Below are 21963 nucleotides of genomic sequence, written 5' to 3' on the forward strand. Positions count from 1 at the left end.
GAGAGAAAGGGGGCGGCGAGTTGGGAAGAGACGGAGTGTGCATCCAGACCTGCAATCACCCCTGCTGCCAACACTCCAATTTGCTCGCGTTTTCTAGTCTTTCCTGAATAATGAGCTTATAGAGACGTATATGTAATTATTAAAGCACTAGATATGCACGCGAGCCACAGACGGCTACGGCTGCCGCGTCTACCCAGGCAGACGGGGAGACAAAGTCCCCCCGTAGGGGTGCGCTCCGCCGCTCCCGGGGCTGGGGGAAGGCGCTGCCAGGAGGACCCCCGGCCCCCGCGACCCCCGCAGCCGGGCGCAGACAATGGCCCCGTGCCCCTCACCGCCGCCCCAGGCGCCGGCGGCCTCCCTGAACCGAGGCTGCCGCGATCGCCGCCCCCAGCCCGGCAGCTCCTGCTCCTCGCCGGCTGGGCAGGGGGATAGCAACAGCCCCGGTGCGGGTCCGCCCGGCCGCACGTCCCCGTTCCGGTAAACAAGCGGTGTTACCGGGTAATTCTGGAGTTAACTGCGTGCCCCTCCTGCAAGTTTGTGTTAATCTCTTTAGAATAAATCTAACGGTTATGAATTAGATTAGCCTCGAAAACGTAGCCTAAAGACAAATCAAACAATTTAGCCGATCTTTTGTTTCAATATACATTAATTAAGCACCGCTGCCTACCTACACAGCATTCTTGGGTCCCGGCCACCGTGCCGAGCCAAGGAGCCTCGCTGCCTTTGTTAGCATCTGCGTCCAACTATTGCCCTCTGCAGGTCAAGTCCCAGCCGCGGCAGGGACCGAGCGCAGCCAGGAGCTGCCGGGCTCCGCACCCCAGGGCCCCTTTCCGAAGAAAATCCGACTTCACTGGGGCCGATTCCCCACCACGAGGGCTCGGAAGTGGGTCTTTAGGAGGGGCAAGGAGCGTGGGGAGCCGGCACAGGCGGGCAGGGTGCGCTGCCCCGGCTGCCCTCCTGCACCCCCGGCCAGGAGGGGTTGGGGCAGGAGGGGGCAGGTACCGCTCTGAGGACACGTTGTCTTCTTTCTCCTTCTCCCCATATGACTAGGGGAAGCTGCTCGACCACAGCCTGCCCTTTCCACGGTTTGCCGAGGAACAAAGCGAGATCCCTCCCGGTCGGGGCGACTTTCCCACCAGGCACAACTTGAGAGTTGGCCTCTCCCGGTCCTGCTCCAAGGGAGAGCCCCGGGGAAGCGAGGGGCAGCGCCCACCCCTGCCGAGGGCAGCCCGGCAGCAGCCCCTCCCCACGGCCCCCGGCCCCGAGGGGCGGCTTTCTGCTCCCCAGGGGGGCAGCGACAACTTTCCGCACCTCCCGCAGCCCAAATCCTCCGTGCCCCCTTACTGGTAAGGCACGCGATGCTCTACCAGAGGGGGGAAAAAATATTAAAGCGATCTAATTATCGTTGCTTATAATTCAATGACCGAAAAAGAAAAATGCTCTTTCTTTCTCCTATACCTGACCACAGGTTCACAACGACCCTGCTTTACCCCCTCTCTCTCTCCGCCCTACCCGGGGCTAGCAGCATCCACACGGCCTTTGGCCGCCGCCCCGAGGACCGGCACCGGAGCCGCTCCCTCCGGCCAGGGCCGCCCCGTCCCCGCCGCAGGCTGCCCGCGGGGGCGGCCCCGCACAGCCCCGCACACGCGGCGCCTTTTGTCTGCGAGCAGCCGCCGCCTCGCCCGCCCGGGGGCTCCGGGTCGCGCCGGCCTCGCCCCTCCCGGCGGGGCTGGGGGGGCTCCGCGCCCGCCCGCCCCCGCCGAGCTGCGGCAGCGGGGGGCTGCGAGCCCTCGGCGGGGGGCTGGGGCCGAGTCCCCCCGGAGCCGAACCCCCCGCGGCCGCATCCCGCCTGCGCGGCGCGGCGGAGCCCCCTGCCGGCCGCCCGCAGAGGGGCGCGGGGTCCCGCAGGGGCTGGCGGGGAAGGGGCGAGGGGTCCGGCCCCGGCACGCTGCGGGTTCAACGCCACCCCGAGCTGTGCTGTCCAAAGAATGGAGAAGGAAGGGAGCTGTTCTGGCTGCTTGAGGGCAGGGAAGGATTCCCTGGAAAGGCTGAGGAGAGTCGAGTGCTAGGCTGGTGGGATAATCGGGGAATTGAAGAGGCTCCCTTGAAGAAGGAACCTAAAGAAAAAAACATACGTGACATAACTTGGTACACATTGGGACTGGCTACTTCTTTTTTTCCAGAATGTGGCCAAGGTGCCCTAACTTGGCGACGTTCTGCATGTTACTTGGAAACACCAGGCCCATGTGGCCCAAGAGACTAACTCTGGTTTCTCAAGCATGATACCCATTTCACAGACCGATCAAGATCCATTTAAAAGGCACTCACTGTCTCTGGTCCTACTATTCCCCTTGGAAAGCTGTTCCAGAACCTCATAACTCAGCTTCTTAAGATTTCCAGCTTACATTTATTAGGGGCCCGTTTATATCCATTTGTTCAGATGCCAGTTTTGTCCTTGAACTTAATTAGTTCTGATATTTACTCCCCTCACAGTGTACTAATATTCCTTCTCATCATTTCCTTTGTTTAAATCAAGCTTTTTAGTCTTGTCTCATAAGATAGAATCTTCATTTCCCTGATTATCCCAATATCCTAGCAACTTATGAAAACTGGGTCACGACCAACACCCAGAAAATACGGTTTTCAAAAGGGTTCATTATTCTATCCATTTTCAGTTTGACCAAGACACAAGTAGGGAGAATGATTAGCATAAGGTCAGACAAACCACAATTCTCCTGACTTCAAGTTCTTTCGCAATCTATCAGGGACATGAGTTCTGAAAGGCTTGTGGTTTATAACTTGGCATTACATCAATGCACATTTATATACCTATATATCATCATCTGGAGAGGAAGGGTGGCCTTGTAGTTAAGAGGGTACATTCAAAATCTGGAGATTTTGGTTTAAACACCAGGTCTGCCATAGTCAACGGGGGTATGTTTGGCAAGTCTTAAATCTTTTGCCACATTTCCCCCGTTTTAAAAGAGGAACAGCAATACTCCTACCCTCATAATACACCTGCTCACAGTGTGCTCTCAGACCAAGTGCCTCCTTTCTCTGTGCTGCCAGTGTCTGCCACTTTGAGTACAAATCTGTCTAGGACTCTTACATGACCATTAGAAATAGCCACTAGTCCTATAAAATATTCTTTAAGGGTCTATCCTAAAAGCTGTTGGACAGTAAATCTGGTTGGGATTGGAATTCCTGAGATCTGCAGCCCATTGATTATTAAATAAATAAATAAATAAATTGAACTATGACCAGAGGCCAGCAGTGAAGTCAGACATGCTTAACTGCAAAGCTGTATCCTGACTCCCGATTCTTAAGTCTTTGTCTGGTTGAAGACAAAGTCAAAGTCTTACTATTATTATTTAAACACACATGCACAATTCAATGCATTAGCTCTTCCAGTTTTCATTTCCGATGACAATTTTTGATCAGCTAATACAGCACAGAAAATAGACCAGAAATGGAAACCCTGACAGATCCTCAGCTTGAGTGGTCGCAGTAATAACAAATATTATCATTGTCCTTCCACTGCAGTCAGAGTTTGGAAGGTTGAGGCTGAGTGCAGAAACCAAGAGCACTCTATTGAGCTGAGGTGAAGCAATGATATTTATGGGAGTAATTATCACAGAGAAAAACTGGAAAAATATGATTACAGCAAACTGTAACTCTCCCAGATATGTTCTTCGTTGTTAGAAATAGCTCAGCTGAGACCGAACCAATATGAACAACAGACTGGGAGTGCCAGACATGGATTCTCTGGAGGCTGATAGGATCAGACCCTCTGAGCAGAACAGGCTCCAGCTTCAGCACGCTGGAGAGCCTGCGCCTGTCCCTTTTTGTCAGGTAAAGGCAGACTAACAAAATGAGAGCTGCCGGCTGGCAGTGCTGCCCCAGACCTGCTGGTAGCAGAGGCGGCTGTCTCGTGGAGCCGGACAGTTCTCCTGTGCTTTTTACCAGTGGTTGTAGCCAAAAAGTGCCACTAAGCAGCTGGCAGGAGATGCCCGGCTCCCAGAGCACAACTGCAGATGCAGCAGGGTGACAGGGCAGTGCTCAGTGCCCCTTGCTCTCCATTCAACAGCGCTGTTCCTCACACCAGATGTGCCCAACGTGACACCTCACCCCAACCCCAGCCCCCCGGAGCAAGGGGCACCCTGGACAGATGCCAGGCTGTGCTGGGTGCAGGGCCATGAGCTGGACCGGGGTGGGTGAACCTCAGGACCTTACAGGAGATGGAAATTAGCTGTACGCTCTGCAAGCTCAGGGATTGCATAGAAGGAGAGGATATAATTAAGGAAAGCAATTCTCAAAGAGACGTGACCACTGGGCACCATGTATGCAGAGGGGTCTGGTGAACATGCCTTCTTACATAGGTGACACCTTGGCTTGATGAAAGCTGTCTGTGCTAGGGTGAGTGTTGGCTCTGAGTCGACTACTCACAGGAGGGATTTTTAGCACACTTCCGTGAGAGTAGTTTACATGCTTTGTGCAGCTAATATCTTGCAACTGATGTCTGGCAGTTTTTAGAAGCAGTAAGCAATCTTGTGTAAATTCAAAAACCTCACTTAATAAAAAGTGAGCTGTTCTCATTTAAATGTACCTACCCCATGGATCAGATGCATCAAAGAAGTTCTTCAGTCATCCTGAGAGCTCTGTAGGTGTTGTTGCTGCTCTCAAGTAGTCTGTGAGAAGAATTATAAAAGGTATTTACCTTTTAATTAAACAAAACATCTTACAAATTAAACACATGCTCTTGCACATCAAAATTTAGTTAGCATCCATTTTTATTGTGCATCCTATGACTCTCTGACAGCCTACTGAGTCCACAGCCAAATCTGAACACACGTTGCTTGTTCCTTTTTCTCCCCTATGTTTTGGGCATCATGGGCTAGATTTTGCCACATCTGAGGGGAAAAAACATTTTGTAATTGATTGCTAATACTTAAGCAGACCTCCTGCTTCATATTTGTGTTGTTCTTTCAAAAAGAATAGAATAGTTTATAAATATATATATATAGGTGTGCCCTGGCAATGGCAGAGAAGCAGTTTTGGACACTTGTGTGACATATATCTTATTATCTTCTGTAAAAAAAATGACAGTGAATGACAGAACACCTTAGAGGGATTTAAGAAGATGATAAAGGCAACAGCTTTCACTTGAATACAGAGTTTAGTTCCTAACAGTTACAAGCTTTTTTTACATGTATCCTTGTAATTTGACATTTATAATTCACTGTAGTGCTGGATCTCTGTCATTTTCTCACTGTCAGGTTCTCTATATGTGGATGTACACATCCTTTCTAATTAGCGTATGTATCTGAACATTTAATCTCATCCTCTCTACCTTACTATGCAGTTACACATTTATCTGCTCTCTAACTAATACTTTTTAGGCAAGACATATATAGTTCCATGTCACCCTCTCTCTAAACAGGTTCCCAGATCTCTTTTTTAGCCATGAAACAATTTTGAGGTAAAGAAAGACATGAATTCATAATGGATTTCCTGAAAGGTAAGAGACAGATAACCTGTGGCGGAACATTAACCCTTTATCTCTCTATCCTATTCATCTCTTATGCTGTATACCATCTTCCTCAAAGGGAACCCTAAAGGCCTTTTTGGAGGCATTGATGCCTTTGCAGTGCTGATAAACGTTAGATCTCCTTTGCCCATGGAAGACCAGCACACAGACTTGACAAACCTTGCTCCAGGTGAACTCAGAAAGCAGCAAGGCATCTGCAGCAAGCCCTGGAGTCACAGCACCTCACCCCAAGTCCACCCTAGATGCGATGAGTATGAAAAAGACAAACTGTGTGGCAGGCCTCTCACCACTGGATCATCATTTTGCATCAGCATCTGATGTGGTGCCATGCCATTGTCTGCCATTCCAGCTTATTAGTCAACTTAGTTGAGATTTAATGCAACTGAAATGAAAGCTTTTTCACTGTAAAGTTGAAGTGGGCTGTGAAGGACACATCTTTTAGTAATGCTCATACTGATGCTGAAGTCAAAGAAGGTGTTTATTCTGAGTGTTTTAAATAGTATGGCTTTATATTTGAAGTTGGAGATGTTCAAGTGTTTATAGCACATAAAGCAGAGAAGAAAAATTATAAACTGGTTTTTATTCGTGTGGTTGAATTAAAACATCTCTTTTACCAATATTTTAAAAGGTATGTTAGGAATTGTTTCAAAGCAAACTTTTCACAGCTTCCTGCTGTTCAAGAGTAAACACATTAATACAGATACCTGCAACCATTTTAAATGTTCATAATGTAACTTCTGACTTTGACAGATAGGAGGTTTACTTCAAGAAGAAAACAGGACCAGTATAGAAAAATTTGCCCATATTATTGAGAAGAGCGTACAGAGGCAACAAGGATTATTTTAAAGAGTCTGGACATGAATGCATGTCCATTACTCATGCCATTCAGAGAAAGAGCTGCAATTGTAACAAACAACAGATCTGGACCTTAGGAATCAGGGGCCATGCCAGGCAGCAGAGCCCCTTGCTTCCTCCTTTGGGAAGCTGCAGTTCATGCTGCTGTGTCCCCAGCTGGCACGCTGCACTGACACAGAGCTTTCAACAGGGAAGGAAATTTGCTCAGGCCAACAGCTGCCACAGATATTGATTATTACTTCTGCTGATGTGTAAAACATATCTAGGCAGCAGAGAAATTTTGTTTCAGTATTTTTTTCTGTTGGGTCTACTTATTGATGTGTGACCTTCCACATGGTTTACACAAGAAGTGGAAAAAAGTCCACTTTGGTTTTGGAGCCCTCTATTCAGGGCAACTTTTTCCAAATGACCCAAATGTAACTGGTTTGAGGCTTACCTCTTTATATTACTTCAAGTGTCTTCTAAAATATTTGGGGGATTAGTAGTACCTACTGAAAAAAAGTACCTACTGATGATAAATTGTCATGGAAAATATAAATAGAATCAAATGGCATCTGGATTTTCTTACGTACAAAATGGAGTGCAAGTGGCTCAGTTATTTATACATTTAAAATAAAAATATATACATTGTATTTATACTCAAGATATTTTTATGTTAATCTTTAAGAACCACAATAAATTCCAGCTCTTGTTTAATTTCTTATTTGGTAAGAACTCCTGTTCAGTCAGCGAGGATTTTCAGTGAGCAGAAAATGATTAAGGATTTCAGAAACCCTTGCCTGGGTCAGAGGGCTCTTTGGAAGGAAGACAAGTATGTGAAGCTTCAGGAATTTTTCCTGCAGAAACCAACTATGAGTTGGAGTGTTTCCAAAGCCAGGAAGCACAACGCATTGCCGTACTTACAGAAGGGTATGGCATGGCATTAAGGAAATCCCCCCAAAATGATACAGATTAATTATAAAAGTTTAGGTAGCATAAAAAGTAAGACAAATCATTCTTCCACAAATGTGGACAAGTTTCTTTCATGATCATTATAGTTTTTGGCTACGGGTTCACCCTACCCTGAGTTTCTGTTTTGACAGGTTTTCTCCCTGGTCAGGTCACCCCCTGCTATTTCCAAGGCCCAGGGCCGCCAGCCTCTGCTTCAGCACCCTGAAGTGCTGGGTTCCTCCTACCTCTGGCAGGCCTAGGCCAGGCAGTGACGCTGCCTCCTACATCCTCACCTCCTCGTGGAGGATCCTGACAGAGCCCAAAGGTGGGCGGGTGGCCCTGGGGCCACAGGGACAAGTTCAGTGGCCATGGCCCTCACCTGAGCCCACAGGAACACCTCAGCAGCTTTGTGCTCACCCACACCTGCATACAGTGCACAGCACTGCTGCAGGAGTGAGCTTGCTAGCACAAGCGTATATATCATTCTCTTTGATATATATCTCCTATTTTCTGATCCCATTACTTCAGATCAGCTCTAAGTCTTATATCTAAACAGTCAGTCCAAAGGGAAAGTCCCTATTTACAGGCTGGATTAAGAGCTTTAACAAAAGGCATGGCAGAAAGTGATTCATTTACTATATAAGAAAAAGGACTGCTTTGTATTTTATTGCTTGCTGGCATCCTCCAAGTCTTGTTCCTTTCTTCTCTGGCCTAGGACAAGGGCTGGGAGGCTCCTGTGGGGCAGCACAGATGGAGGAAGCCCAGCAGCACAGTGCACAACTTGCCCTTGTTGCCCCTAAGGGCTTTCCTCCAGCTCCCACCAGGGCTGCCAGACACGCACATGGCCAGCTGTGTGCTTCCACATTGCCAGCCTTCCCTGGGGCTTTTCTTAGGTGGCACAGGCCTGTCTGGGAGGAGGAGGCAGGGCCTTGCTGCTACCAGCCTAGCCCCAGCATGCTGGAGTGCTGGCTACCAGCACAGGACACAGGCAAAGAAGGGCCTCTCCATACAGGATTAGAGATTTTGGGGCAGATCAAGCATGAAAATTGAGTAAGGGTTAGCTGAGGCTGAGCAGAGTTTGCCAGTTTTGAAAAAGTGTATGATCTTAAAATTTGTGAACTTGTTTTCTAACTATAACACTTCTTGAATCAAAATCCTTTGTTTTAAGAGGATTGAAAAGGATCATTTTAGCGGTTTCTAACAACTCATAGCTTATAATATTGAAAACCTACTTGTTTGAAAATAACTTATTTCTGCTTTTCTCCTACAAAAGGTGGAATAGAACAGTTCAGTCAGAAGGGGCCTACAAAGATCAAGTCCAACTGCATGCCCACTTCAGGGCTAACCAAGAGTCAAAGCATGCTACTGAGGGCTTTGCCTGAAGGCCTTTTCAGCACTGACAGGCATAGGGCATCAGCCACCTCACTAGGAAGCCTGCCCCAGTGTCTGACCATCCCCGCGGTAAAAAAAAAAATAAAAAAATTCTTCCTTATATCTAGTCTGAACTTCCCCTGGCGTAGCTTTGAGCCATTCACGCACATCTTACCAGGTTGTGCTTAAAAACCAACCAGCAGTAAGCAAAAGTGAACTTTCACAAAGAAAGGGACACTACGCAAACTATTTTGGTACAGAAACAGAGGTACAGAACAGCCCTACAGCATCCTTTGCTGACCCCACAACCCCTCACCTATTGCATGTACTTGTATCTCCATGCAGCTCAGATCCATGGCTCTTCTCATCAATCCTAAAGCCTTTCTTCACCTCCTGGTAAAACTTCCCTACTCCAACTTCCATCTCGGCAGGCAAATTTGATCTGAGGGAGTGAGACCCTTGTGGCCTCTTTAGTGTGTGTGTTAACCCAAGGCACCTGTGCAGGAGCCACCCAGGGTGAATGATCCTTCATTACCTCTGGTGTGGGAGATGGATAACACCATCCTGACATTTCAGGGTGGTTTCATCTACACAGACATTCACATGATAAAACAATTAATCATGTCAACCAGCATTTTTCATTAGTGTGTCAGTGTGGGCAGGATGGTTTTAATGGCATTCATTTCTCATGGGTGCCTGTTTGGTTCATCCTACTTACATGCTCACGATTAACTGAATTACCAATTTCAGACACTGAAGGAAATTTCTTCCATTTTTTTCTTCAATTTATCATGACTCTGGCAGGGATTCTTGAGGCATTTTGTTCTTATCTCTGATGTGGGGCTCCAGCAAGTCATGCATGTTTTTCATTTAAGAGAATCCCTGCCCTAGCAGGAGCCTAGCACATGGACACTGACCTCATTTGCACCTAATCTTGTATAGCGTCTGTTGTGGCATTTAGTCTCTTGCTTTTTATCTCATTTGGTACAAGGCTCTGAGACGGATGGGACAGCCCGTGGCACATGGCATTGTCCACAGCAGGTGCTATGTATCCAACCACGCCTGACTGCAGCAGCAGGGAGTTGGCTTTGCTGGCTCAGCTGGTCTCTTCTGGCCAGGAGTTCCCTTGTGATGTCCCCAGGGACCTCTCCCAGCTTCCAGCAGAGCTCATGCAACACCTCCCACTTATTCCAGCAGGAGCCATACCAGACTGGGATGGAAGCACCTCTTTCCTTTTGCTCTCCGCCATCCAAGCACAAAGAGCTACCGGACCGATATTAGCTCCTTTCCAAGAAAAAATAACACAAATCCTTCATTTCCCCTCAATCCGAGTTTCTTTAATATGGCACATAGCTTGTCCTCTTCCTTTCTTAAAACTCTCTTGCCTTTTTGCAAAACAAGAGGACCTGCTGGTGCTTCTAAGTGGTCATAGGCAATGCAAAACAAGGCAGTGTGTTCCACGCTAAATCAACATTATAGTGAGGGATGAATAGAATCTACCCAACAGATATTTTATCATGAAAATTATTAAAATTCATAGCTTAGAGGTGTGAATGCTTCTTTAAGAAAGGTACTTATGTTATCCCCAAAATAGCACCACTACCATGTGATGTTCCAGTTGCTATGGTTACCACAAATTTGTTATTTAATAGCAAAGAAAATAGATGCACAAAACATGCTAATTATAACTGGTACAAATTTTTCTAAATGTTTTATATGAATATGCATGCATGTTTTATGCATAAGGAATAGGAATGCCCTTTTTCAAATAATTCTGCAAGTTTTTAGAAGGATTTTAGTAACTGGCTGGGAAGTGTGGCTCTCAACAACAGAGGGAAAGGAGACTGAGCATTTGAAGATGGGCAATTTGTGTAAAACAATGCAGTTTTCTATTCAAATACCAGGATAATCCTGAAAACCAAAGACGTTTAAATTTGTTGAACCCTTGTACTTTCCAGACTGTATTTGCTTTGCTTCTTCCTCTGCTCTTCACTGTGTTGAAAGCGTTCCCTCTCTGGATGGAAGTTTCTGGGAAAAAAATTGCAGGACTGCTTGAAGCAAAGTCATGAAATTATCATGTTAATACAACCCTAATACAGAACCGACCCTGCTCAACACCACTTTATCCTATCTTCTGCACCTGCATGGAGCTCCAGGGTGCCCACGGGCTTCACAGCCCACGGTCCTGATGAGGCTGTGATGCTGCTGGGGTGGTCGATGAGGTGCCCTCAGGGTGTGGTGCCCTCAGGGGACACCCAGGGGCCCATGCATGTCCTGCCCATGCTCTGGGAAATATACCTGCTCCTGCTGTGGTCTCAGGGTCCTCCCCAGGCTGGGAGCCCAGGGGCACTTTGCAGCAGTACAGCACAAAAAGATGTGGCTTTTGGACTCGTGTGTATTGCAAGGAGAAGTAAAGAGGGCTGGCCTGAGAAATGGAGAGCAGGGTTGCATCCATGCTGGAAGGGATGTGTATGAGAACAGATTTCTCATAATTTCCTTTTCCCTTCTATTCTCCACTAGAAGTTCTTAGCTATAAGTCTGGAGGACACAGTGCAACAACACCCTAAGTGCTGGAGCTGTGAAACTTGCCAAGCCTAGCACAGCCCTGGGAAGGACCAGGAGGAACCTCACTCCTTCCCTTAGCCTGTCCACGGTCACACTGAAAAGACTCCCAGGCTTCGCCCCCCATTAAACAAACCCTCTCTGGCAAGCTGTGGAGCTGGTGCTGGTGCTGGGCAGCAGCAGGGGGCTGCCTGCCTGCCTGCAGCCAGCCACCCGCTGCCTTGCTGCGCGGCTGCCACGTCCTCCCGGCAAGAGGGGATGATGCCAGTGCCCCCGGGGCGGCAGCATCATACAGCAGATCCCGGTGCACTCAGGGGCCGTCACTGGAAATGTCATCGCTGTCACTGGGAATCAAACACTCTTCGCTCTCAGGGGCTTTCATCTCTTTTGTTGCAGCAGTGCAATGGCTGCAGGCACCATTAAAGTCCTGTGCCCACATTTCACTGCCAAATGGCCGCACTTAATGACATGGATACTGAAGGCACCTACTTATGCTGCTGGTTTTTCACTTTCACACCCAAAGCACATGCTAGCTGGTTGCCATATTTCAGATGTTGCCGTGTGTCAGTGATTCAGCCTGGAAAAACCTTCTCTGTAGCTTGCTGTCACATCGTGATTGATACCAGCTGTAACAAGATAAAATGTTATGGCACTGTAATTCTGTCTGATGCAAGGTAGTCTTTGATCTTTACCATTTTGCAAAGATTATAATATATACTTAGTTTGATAAATAATACCCTTTCACCAGAGTCACAAAAAGTGGAAAGAAAATTGGCATCTGAAGTTTTGAAACTTCCCTGGTAAAGATGCTGATGCTTTTAAAGCAAAAGGCCAAAGAATGGGGAGAAAGTCCCACTCACCTAGTTGTGAGTAGCTAGAAAAGACAAAGCCATATCAGATCAGCAGCCAGTCCAAGCTGCTCCCCGTGTGTGTCCACGCACCTGCATCAGAGTGCGTGGACGGTGGCAGCAGGAGCCAGCAGCGCAGGGGGAGCAGTGACCGCCAGGCTGGTGCAGGGCAGGAGAACGTGCTCCGGGGGCTTCTGCAACTCTGAACCAGGCTGCTGTAGAGAAGTTCACCCCAAACACTGATTTCTGGTTGAACTCCAGGAAACGGCACGTGCAGTTCAGAGCTAGGGCAGCCCCAGGCGTGGAAACGCTTGCGTGCCCAAGGAGCGGGTGCTCCAGTGGGTGGCAGCTGGGCCCCCCAGGCTCCCTGGGACAGCCAGTGGTCAGCAAACAAAATCCCCAGTGTGTTTTCTTGGACTCACTACTTGAGGTGAATTGGGATTTAAGTTCCTGGATGCTCCTCTAAAGAGGCTTGGAAAGACCTAAAGCTGTCATCCTATTGGTTTTGTTCTGCTTTTGAATTTGAACCATTACTTGTATCATGGGAAAAATGAGCAAAAATCAGCACCGCAGCCATGAGAAAGTGTTCTCGTCAGGTAATCATTTATTAAAACATTTCAACCAGCTGGTATAAATGTGATTGTCATCAGAACATGACAGGCAAATATGTGCTCCCATCTGCACGGGCAAACCGGGAGGCAGTCCCTGCAGGGGACTTCTCTGCCACCCGTGCAGCCTGTGCCCAGCGCAGGGCACCCGGCAAGGCCCATGTGTGCTGGGGGGCTCCGGGTGGCCGTCAGGCACCACGAGGGTCCTGAGCTTGGGCGGTGGTAGGGCTTTACTCTGCCAGGAGCCTGACGGCCTTCACGGCAAACCTCTGCAGCTGGGCTCAGGTTCTGGGCAGAGGCTTGCCAGCGCCGTCTCAAGGGGATGGTCATGCTGGCAGCGGGCTTCAGCGTCAGAGGGTGCTCTGCCAAATCCCTGAAAGATTCCGCATGGCACGAGGGGGGTGTAACTGCAAGGCCGTGATTGTTTTCCATGTAAATGTCTGTTTTGGTTTGTGCTTAAATGATTATCTGTCATTGATTTGTGTGCCTAACTACTACCGCTTCAAGCTGTTTTCAATTATTCTGTTCTCAATACGCTGCGATCCCAAGGATTAGCCATACCGAGCACCACAAACCACCTTGCAGCAACAGAGCCATAAACTGAGTAGGCTAGAAAGGATTTTAATGTGAGATTAAAGAGAAGAAGTGACTCGCTGAACAGCAGCAAGGAGGGAGTGTGCAGTCTCTGGCTGCAGCAGAGCTGCTTCGTGATGCCTCAGAGTGCACTGAAGATCCCAGGTTAATATAATAATTCTTCTTTCCTTATCATGCTGATTTCTGGTAATGATTTCATAATTAGGGGTGTGTTTACAAGAGGTCTTGAAGTGCAGCATATGCTCTGGCTTTGCTCTAGGAGGAGGTGGGTAGCTTCACTGTAGTGTTGCACAGGGCTTGTTTCCTTGCCTGCTGATTTTTCCTTGTAAGTTTTGTCTCGTTTCTTTCTCTGTACTTTTAATTGAAAATCTGCACCTTTGGAGAGAAGCTGTATTTCTCCTTGGCAGCTCACTCTTCCACCGGAGCTGATATTTTAAAAGTAAACAATGTTCATCTACACCAAATCCAATGAGCTGAGCTGAAAGAGGGGCTGGTGCACTGAACGATGGTGTTTTTTTTCTTTGAGAACAGTAGGTGTTCAGCCATCAATTGCCCTTAAAGCTGCTATTTATGCACCGTGCTCACAGCCCTGACTTACAAGGGTTGCACACACACAAATCTCATGGCATACCATTTCCCTGCTGGGAGACATAATTTTGCCAGATTTCATCCCATGGCAGATATCTGCATATGTGTCACGGTGAGGGGGTGAAGGCCAGGAGGTGGCACCTGGCCCTGCCGGTGGTGAGCAGAGGCCCCTCACAGAAGAAGCCTGCCAGTGAAAACCCCTTACAAAAGAGGCCACCAGTGAAGGTCCCTCCCAGAAGAGGCCTGCCAGTACACCTGCCTGGGGTTGGCAGGACCCGGGAAGTGGAGCCAGGGCTGGGGGTGCTGTGGGTGCTGCTGCCCTTGGTGCCTCTGGGGCCACAGGGCCGCACTGCCCCGGGGAAGCTTCATTCGGTAGCACCCCGCGGCTGGCAGCACCCCATGTCAGGGCCTTCCTGCCCCGTGTTGGCTGCCGTGGGAGTCTGTAGCAGACATGAGTTAAAGCCTGCCTCTGGTAATGCTGGGATCTTGCGGTGCCGTCTTGTGGGTGCCCACCACGACCACTGAATTCAGTCCTGTGAGAGGGGATGACCTGGACTGCGAGCCCTTGCACTCGTGTGATGCGCAGTCCTGCTGTGAAGAGCTGCTTTGAGATTTACCAGCGAATACATCACTCTTATACACGCTCTTTCAGCAATCAGAGCTGAGGGTGCTTCAGCGCTTCTCCCCACACAGATGAGTAAAAGTCTTCATACACTTGGACTAAGATCCTAATTGTTGCAAAGTAATTAACTATGTACACTCATACAGTAGCCATTTGTGACAGTATCCATCAACTGGGAAATCGTAACTATTATAGAATTTCTAAGAACTGCCATTAATATTCTGACTTGAAACCAATTTAAATATTTGAACTTTCTGAGCGCATCGTTGAGATGAATAACATGGAGAAGCACACTTGGATGGATTAAATCCTCTATGGATTTTATCAATACAGAGAGTAGAAAGAGAGATAAGTTATTCGTCTGACATATATATATGTTTGTAGCAGATAAAATCAAATATGTTATCACTATCTGCACTCTGCTATGTATATTTTAAAACATTATGGGTGGATGGGTACACACACAGCACTAGTTTACAAGAGATACCATCATTAATTTCCACATAGCTATATGTTTTCATCGGCATTTTAACCTTTTCATATTAAGTAAAATAGCAACTACAGCTCTCCTTTGTGTCTGTGGAAGTACCACACTTGTACAGAACTGCTCTTTGGAAGGCAGGAAATGCCGCTGCCCAAAGGGTCAGCCAGCTGCAGAGAGAAGGGACAAGGACCGGGAAGGGGATGGGGACAGGGAGGGAGAAGGGGAAGGGGAAGAGGAAGGCTCAGCCAGCAGGGTTTTGCCATGGGAGCTTCTGAGTGTTGTGAAATCTGGTGGCATCGTGGAGTTATGACTAGAGACACAAGCTCACCTTGCATGAGAAACCTTTTATTTATTTTTCTAGGCCAGCATTCAAAAATCGGTCAAGTAACTTTAATCTGCTGAATTTCAAGCAAATTCAAATAAAATAAGCAAGTCCCCAAAGCAAAGCTAAACTCTAAGTGCCCAGGTACTGAATCTATAAGATCAATAAAAACACCGGGGATGTCTGCAGTAGCTTTTGCAGAACACAAAGTAGTTGAGTCTCAGGCAAAGCTTTTATATAACTAGGCTTTTCCCATGGTACACAATATCCTTATAATCAGTCTTCAATCTGTTCTCTAACTTTCAATAATAATAAGCTGCAATGAAGCTCACGCAAATGAAAATAAAAGATGTATTCACAAAGGACCAAGAATCCTTGTGGGATGGATGCTAGAATTCACAGCATGAGACAGGACTTTTAATCTGATGCACTCCTTTTGACATATCACAGGGGGAGTCAACAAGTATTTATAAAAAAAAAAAAAAGAAAAAGACCATCCCCAGTTGCATTTCAGTTGTTCTGGTTGAACATAGTACTGTTCTTAAACCAAAGAGAAAAGCAATCTGGATTCTAGAAGCAACTAGTTAGAGGGATGTGACTGAGTAACTCGGGTAGATGTTAGGATTCCATCTGAAAAAGGAATTGCCAAAGTAGCACCACTTGTGCACATTCTTCACACTGGTGCCAAGCTTCAAGTACTGGTGCATTCATAACAGCAAATGCCACTGCACCACAGGATGCAGGAAGCCTGCAGAGCCCATGCACACCCCCCCGAAACAACAAGGCTAGAATTGACTACTTAGAGTTGTCATGAAAAGATTGGAAACGTCTCAGACATGCCTAAGACAGCCCTAAGCATATGTTTCATGAGAATTGGGCAGTTTGCGCTTAGAGGTATTTCTTTGTAGAACAATATTTGCTTGAGAAAACTCTTGACTTGAATGAACAGCTTACAAAGCAAAAACTTTTCTTGGTGTCCTCACCTTATCACAGAGCTCCACGCAGTCACAGCCATGGGGCTGTTAGATAGCTCGCTCCTCTGATACACTGTAATGGGTGTCATTCCTTTTTAATAACTCCAAACAAAACAGTTAATAAATCCTGAGGGCCTCCTATCATTTCATCTATAACTCTTGGCTTTCACTTCCTCAGCAGTGTTGATCTTCTTCTCGAAACTCATGGCATTCTCATAATTCTCTTTAAATAACGAGCTGTGTTTCAGACTTTGATTCAGCACTGATGCGAGTTTTCTGCACGTTTGACTGTGCAGTGTCTGCCGATGAGTCACATCTGATTTACACCCAGATAAACTAAATCATCCCTGGTGGCGTGTGACTGAGCGCAGCACCCACTGATCTGCGTTGCTGATGCGGTTTTCTATCACTGTCGGTGTGGAGGATGCCACCCCAGTTTGGGTCTCCACGGAAATCGGCCTGAAATGTGTGAATCCACCTGCTATCAGCTCCTAAGAGGACCTCCTGGAGGTCAGCACCTGCATGACGCTCATGGGCCCAGGATTTATCAGCAGGGATGGGGGGAGGCTATAAGAAATGATTTAGGGGAAGTGTCTGGGTGAAGATACCTCTTACATGTGTATACCGTGAATAAATCTTTCACAGTAATTTTTCCTTTTTCTCTTTGGCAATTTTTAACACTTTTCTCCTGCTGCTTTCTGGTGACACTGCAAAATATTCACAGTAAAGTACATTCTTTCAGCAAAGTAAAATAGCAAATTGTTGTATTTTAAGTGGAAATATAAATTATGTCCTTGCAAGAGCTGGCCGAGAACCAGGACCTGAACAAGCACTCAGGAAAGGCAGCTATTTCAGACCCACTGTAAATGAGAGCATAAAAAGCCATATCTTAAAACATGCCAGAATAGAAGGAAGTTTTAAATATTAATTTTTACTTTTTTTTTTTTTTTAAGCAGTGTAAACCTGAGATTTCCCAAACATCTCTTGTGGGCTGTGATTTTCTGTAGTGTCATGCTGGCAGCAGGCGGGGGCTCACCATGTGGGTCTGCAGAGCCCCTCTGCAGCCACCCTTGGCGCAGCGTGGCCATCACCACCATGGGCTCTGGGTCTGACTGGCCTTGCCCTCGGGGTGAGCTCAGCGACACTGTGCCTGACAGCTTTAAACTCAAGGTTTGTTAGGATAGGATGTACTGGATGGATACTGGAACTCCTAGCAGCTGTGGGGTACGGGGAGCCCTCTTACACATGTCATACAGTGAATGAGTCTCCCTGACATATTTCCTATGTTATGCAATACAACAGCAGAACTTTTCTATGATTTCACCTGATATCCACAATGCACTTTATTGTGCCAGATCTTATTTTAAGATGAAAAATTAATATTTAAAATCCTATTTTGTAGATCAAAGCACCTCTTGCTTGTTTGTAATGAGACACTTTGACTCTTACCTTAGCTTCATGTTCAGACTGTCCAAGAATTCAAGTGTTTCATTATAACAGAAGTGGGAGATGCTTTGATCTAGAAAATAACAGGCTTTAAATCTGTACTTAATAGCTAGCAAAGATAATTATTCAAATAACAACAATAATTTAAAAGTTGAATACAATAAAACAGTAGAATATTAAATAAGTCATAAAAAGGTGTGACTTGATTTATGCCATGTTCTCATACTGATAATATTAGTAAAGAATAATGGTTTATATTATCATAATGTGTGTGTATTTCTGTGAGTATAAAGGACTCTTGCTCTAGGAGGCCTGATTGTGGTCTGAACCTCCAAGTATTAGGCAAAATAAAGAGATGGTATCTGCTGGAAGGGTGGACAGAAAATGGGAGCATGAGGGGCTGAGAAAAGAGTATTCCCAGTATCATTTTAAGTGAGCACCAAAAGGCCAGGGCTGCATTTGTCAAGGCCTGACAAAAATAATAACAATAGTAAAAAAGTGTTGTGCTAATTGAGACATAGAGGAGAAGAGGTTAGACGGGGGTCTTAGCCATGGGGATGGCCAGGAAAGGCTCCCTCTTACAGACGCTAGGCAGGAGGAGTCAGTGGGATTATGTCTTAGCTGGGATGTGAGGACCTGGGAGAAGGGTCTGAGTCAGATGACACACAAATTATGGGCCTGGATGACAGGCAAGATGGTGAGGTTGTCCGCAGTGATCAAAGAGGGGAGTAGCAGGGAAGGCATGATGTGGGGAAGATTACAAGTTCTGTCTCATCCTCATTGAATTTGATTTGACAGACAGTCGTCTACAAGAAATGTCAGGGAAGCAAGCCCAGAGCTGAAGCTGGACAGAGGAGACAGGTCGTGAGCACACAGGTGGATCTGCCATCGGCTGCACAGAGGTGGTAGCTGGATTTGTGTTTGCAGATGAAATTACACAGAGATGTGGAAAGGTGCAGAGAGCGAAGGCAAAGAGGATGAGGTTCAGTGAAATCACCACAGAAAATAAGACAGCTGGTGACATATTGTAAAACGAGGTTAGAACAATAAATACACAAGGAATTTAATTTCAAAATTGCTTTTAGTTTGCAATTTTATGTCTTTTTACCAAATAGAATTTCCCAAAGAGATAATTTGAATTTTTTTTTTTCCAGAAAATGTCATCAAAATTAATGTAATTCCATAAATGTGTCAATTTTGGCAAAAATTATATTTTGCAGTGGAAAAAAAAAAGTTTCAATAAGAAAAAAAATCAGAGCAGCTTACTTTTAACTCTAAACATAGAATCTGCAACTGTCAAGTAACATATTTCATTATCTTCTTCATGTCTCAAACTGCATTAAAAAGAGTAGAGAGGTTTTGCTGATTCTGTTGTAATCAATCCTGTCAGAGTCATTATTAGATTTATCTTGGAATCTGAACAACAGCATTTTTCATCGTTGTTTTAGATTTTCTTTGTGATTGTATAAGTAACGTGGTTAAGAATATAAGAAAATCTGAGATATGCTAATCTGAACAAATAAAATTATTTAACAACCATAAAATTATCCACAAAGCTTCCCTGGCTCTGAATAAACAACCATGACTCTTATTTAGTGGACTTTAATGATATGCAGGTTTATCCAGGTATGAATTAATTCTAAAATTATGCCAGAGTAAAGAGATCTCATATTTACCTGGCTTCATTTGGCATAAAGGTGTTTAAACATTTATCAAAATAAAAGCGTGCAAGCATAGCAGAGCCAAGTGGCACCAAGAATGAAATCGGGCAAAATTCTGATGCTGCAGAAAAAAAAACAGCCCCAGAATGAGCCACACACGTGCTTCGGGCTCCCAGAGCCCAGTATAAAACTGCTCAGCTGATGCACAGCAGTGTTTATAAATCACGCGTACATCTCACAGGCTTCAGTGCAGCACGGACAATAAAAAGGAATTAAGATGCTTAATGAGGTGAGGTACTTCCTACAAACCGCAGTCTGTCTTTCCTTCTTTCTCGCGCTCTTTGGGATATCATTTGATGTCTCTTTCTGCCTCCCTCTCATCATTTCTGCTGCTAACAAGGAGCCCAGCTTTTCCTGCTGAAGGATGCGATTAGCTATGGCGTTAGGCACATGCAGATCACCCGTCTGCTCATTTCCAGCACGTGGACGCACCCTTCGCAACCCCGGGTGGTTATGTACGTGCCGAGGTCAGCGGAGGCTGCCTGTACCACTGACACAATGCACCCCGATGCCCACATTTTGGTCACAACATGGGTTCAGCCACCCCAAGCAGGGTGCCCACTTGCCTGCGCCCACCACAGCACGGCACATTGCGCAACCTGCGTCATCAGCAGCATGGCAAAACAACGGAATTACCGCTCGAGGATGCGGCTCACCGGAGCATTAATGCATTTCTTGGGCTATTGAAGCCACTCAGCCTTCACAGTCACGGCTCACAACGTGCCCGATGTATTATTAATGTCCCAGCAAAGCACACCCTGTTGTGTCTTAATGCTACGGCATAAGATGCCTGCAAAAGGAAAGAGCTGTGTAGAGCAGGGAGCGGCACTGTTAGGGAGATGGATGGAGGGACATTATGATCTCGCTCCCCGTGCCTGTGGCTCCAGCAGTCTCGGAAGGGGATGCCTCGGAAGCTTTTCCCCTTTTATATTCTGCAGAGGATTTTTTCCTGAGTGCTTCTAAACATCTATAAAGCACCGCTGCTCTGCATGGTGCTTCACAGGAAAGTAAAGGAAAGATTTCCTGCCCCGAGGAGCTTGCAGTGGCTGTTCTTGGTGCCAGGGCTGTGCAGGTAGGGGGAAGGCAGGGTCCCTCTGCCCGCTGTGCCCACCTCCCCACTCCAGCCCCTCTGGGAAGAGCCCAAATAAAGCAGGGCAGCCCCGCCACTCTGCGTTACTGCCTCTCCCCTGCTGCTTGCACAAAGTGTACACCTCAGATAAGGCACACTGCTCTAAACTAAGCACTGAGGTAATCTGCATCCCCATGCAATTCAGTGCCACATGATTTCCTGCAAAAAAGCAGCTGTGGGTCCAGCCACGTCCTTCAGCACTGGAGCAGGGGACGGGTGGAGGCAGGGGGTCAGCGGCAGACAAAAGAAGAGCAAAGAGGAGGAGGGAGCTGCGGCGGCAGGGCACTGTGTGCACCGCCAACACGCACAGCCCACATGCACCTGAATCAAAGCACCCTTTACAAATAACCCCTGGGAAGAAGGTCTCCGCAGTGACAGCTGAAAAGATCCAAAGCAAACCATGCACAAGCCAGACAGCTCTGTTCCAGCATCCAAGCTTTTGCTTTATTTGGTTGGTGACGGGTCACAGGCGTCCCCCGAATGACTCAGAGAAGCCTTCTGGAGACGCCTGAAGCCCAGAACCAGGAGCTGGTGACAAGCCAGGCGGCTGCCACCCTAAGGCGCCAGAGCCATCCCCACAAGCAGCACAGGGTCCTGCTTCCAAGAGCAGCAAAGCCCCTGGGAGAGTGCCAGCATCTCTCCTCACAGCTTCTGTTAAATACTAGCGATTTTGAGTTACTGCATAGTTATGTAGTAAGGAGACTGTAACTGCCCTCTGAAGCAGCCGATCTTCTAAGGAAAAGGTAAAATGCACGGAAAGCACTGAGACAGATGAATAAATTTGGGGGGCTAGGCTGAGAAAGAATGAGCAAGTCCATACACTGAGCATATCACCAGTGGCTTGCTGGGCAGAGGTGGGAAATAACACAAGGCCTAGTTTTGGGACTGAAAAGAAAAAAAATAAAAAATAAAATTAAAAAAAAAAAAAAAAAGAGGTAAAACTACTTGAGATCAGGTAGATCTTGTCATTCAGCCCAAGACAAAATGCTGCTTCAAGTTTGGGTATTTTAATCGTTTCCTATAATTTTTCTCCTCTTTCAGTTCAGTTTGTAATTGAGAAATGCGTTTCAAGGCAAAGAGTCAAAAGGCTCATTTTTTGAAATGTCAGAGTGAATTGTCTCAAGGTTTTCAACATCTCTTGCCACCTGCCACTTCCCTGATATTTTTTCCTTGGCAGAGAATTTATCGAGTCTGACCCTAATTTGTTAACGGTTTTGATTCCCCTGAAATGCTATTTTCCAGAAAATTTACTGTTTATCACAAAACGATGTCAATCATCCTCTCCTCCCCCTGCTCCTGTGCACCCAGGGCAATCCTTCCCCACTCCCCATGCCCAGCTGGCCCGGCTGCGCTCCGACACG

The 21963-nt window shown here is 46.8% G+C and overlaps 1 long non-coding RNA gene across 1 annotated transcript; it reads right to left on the reverse strand.

Moving 5' to 3' along the window:
• Window positions 1–1928: 1928 nt before the first annotated feature.
• LOC311441030 lies at window positions 1929–9157 on the reverse strand. Its single transcript, XR_014695749.1, has 3 exons — window positions 9021–9157; window positions 4611–4688; window positions 1929–2117 (listed from the first exon to the last, which is right to left on the reverse strand). It is a non-coding gene; the product is annotated as an uncharacterized lncRNA (long non-coding RNA).
• Between the last annotated feature and the right edge of the window lie 12806 nt (window positions 9158–21963).

The sequence above is a fragment of the Aythya ferina genome (assembly GCF_964211825.1).
Source record: "Aythya ferina genome assembly, chromosome: 8".
In the NCBI taxonomy this organism is placed as follows: domain Eukaryota; kingdom Metazoa; phylum Chordata; class Aves; order Anseriformes; family Anatidae; genus Aythya; species Aythya ferina.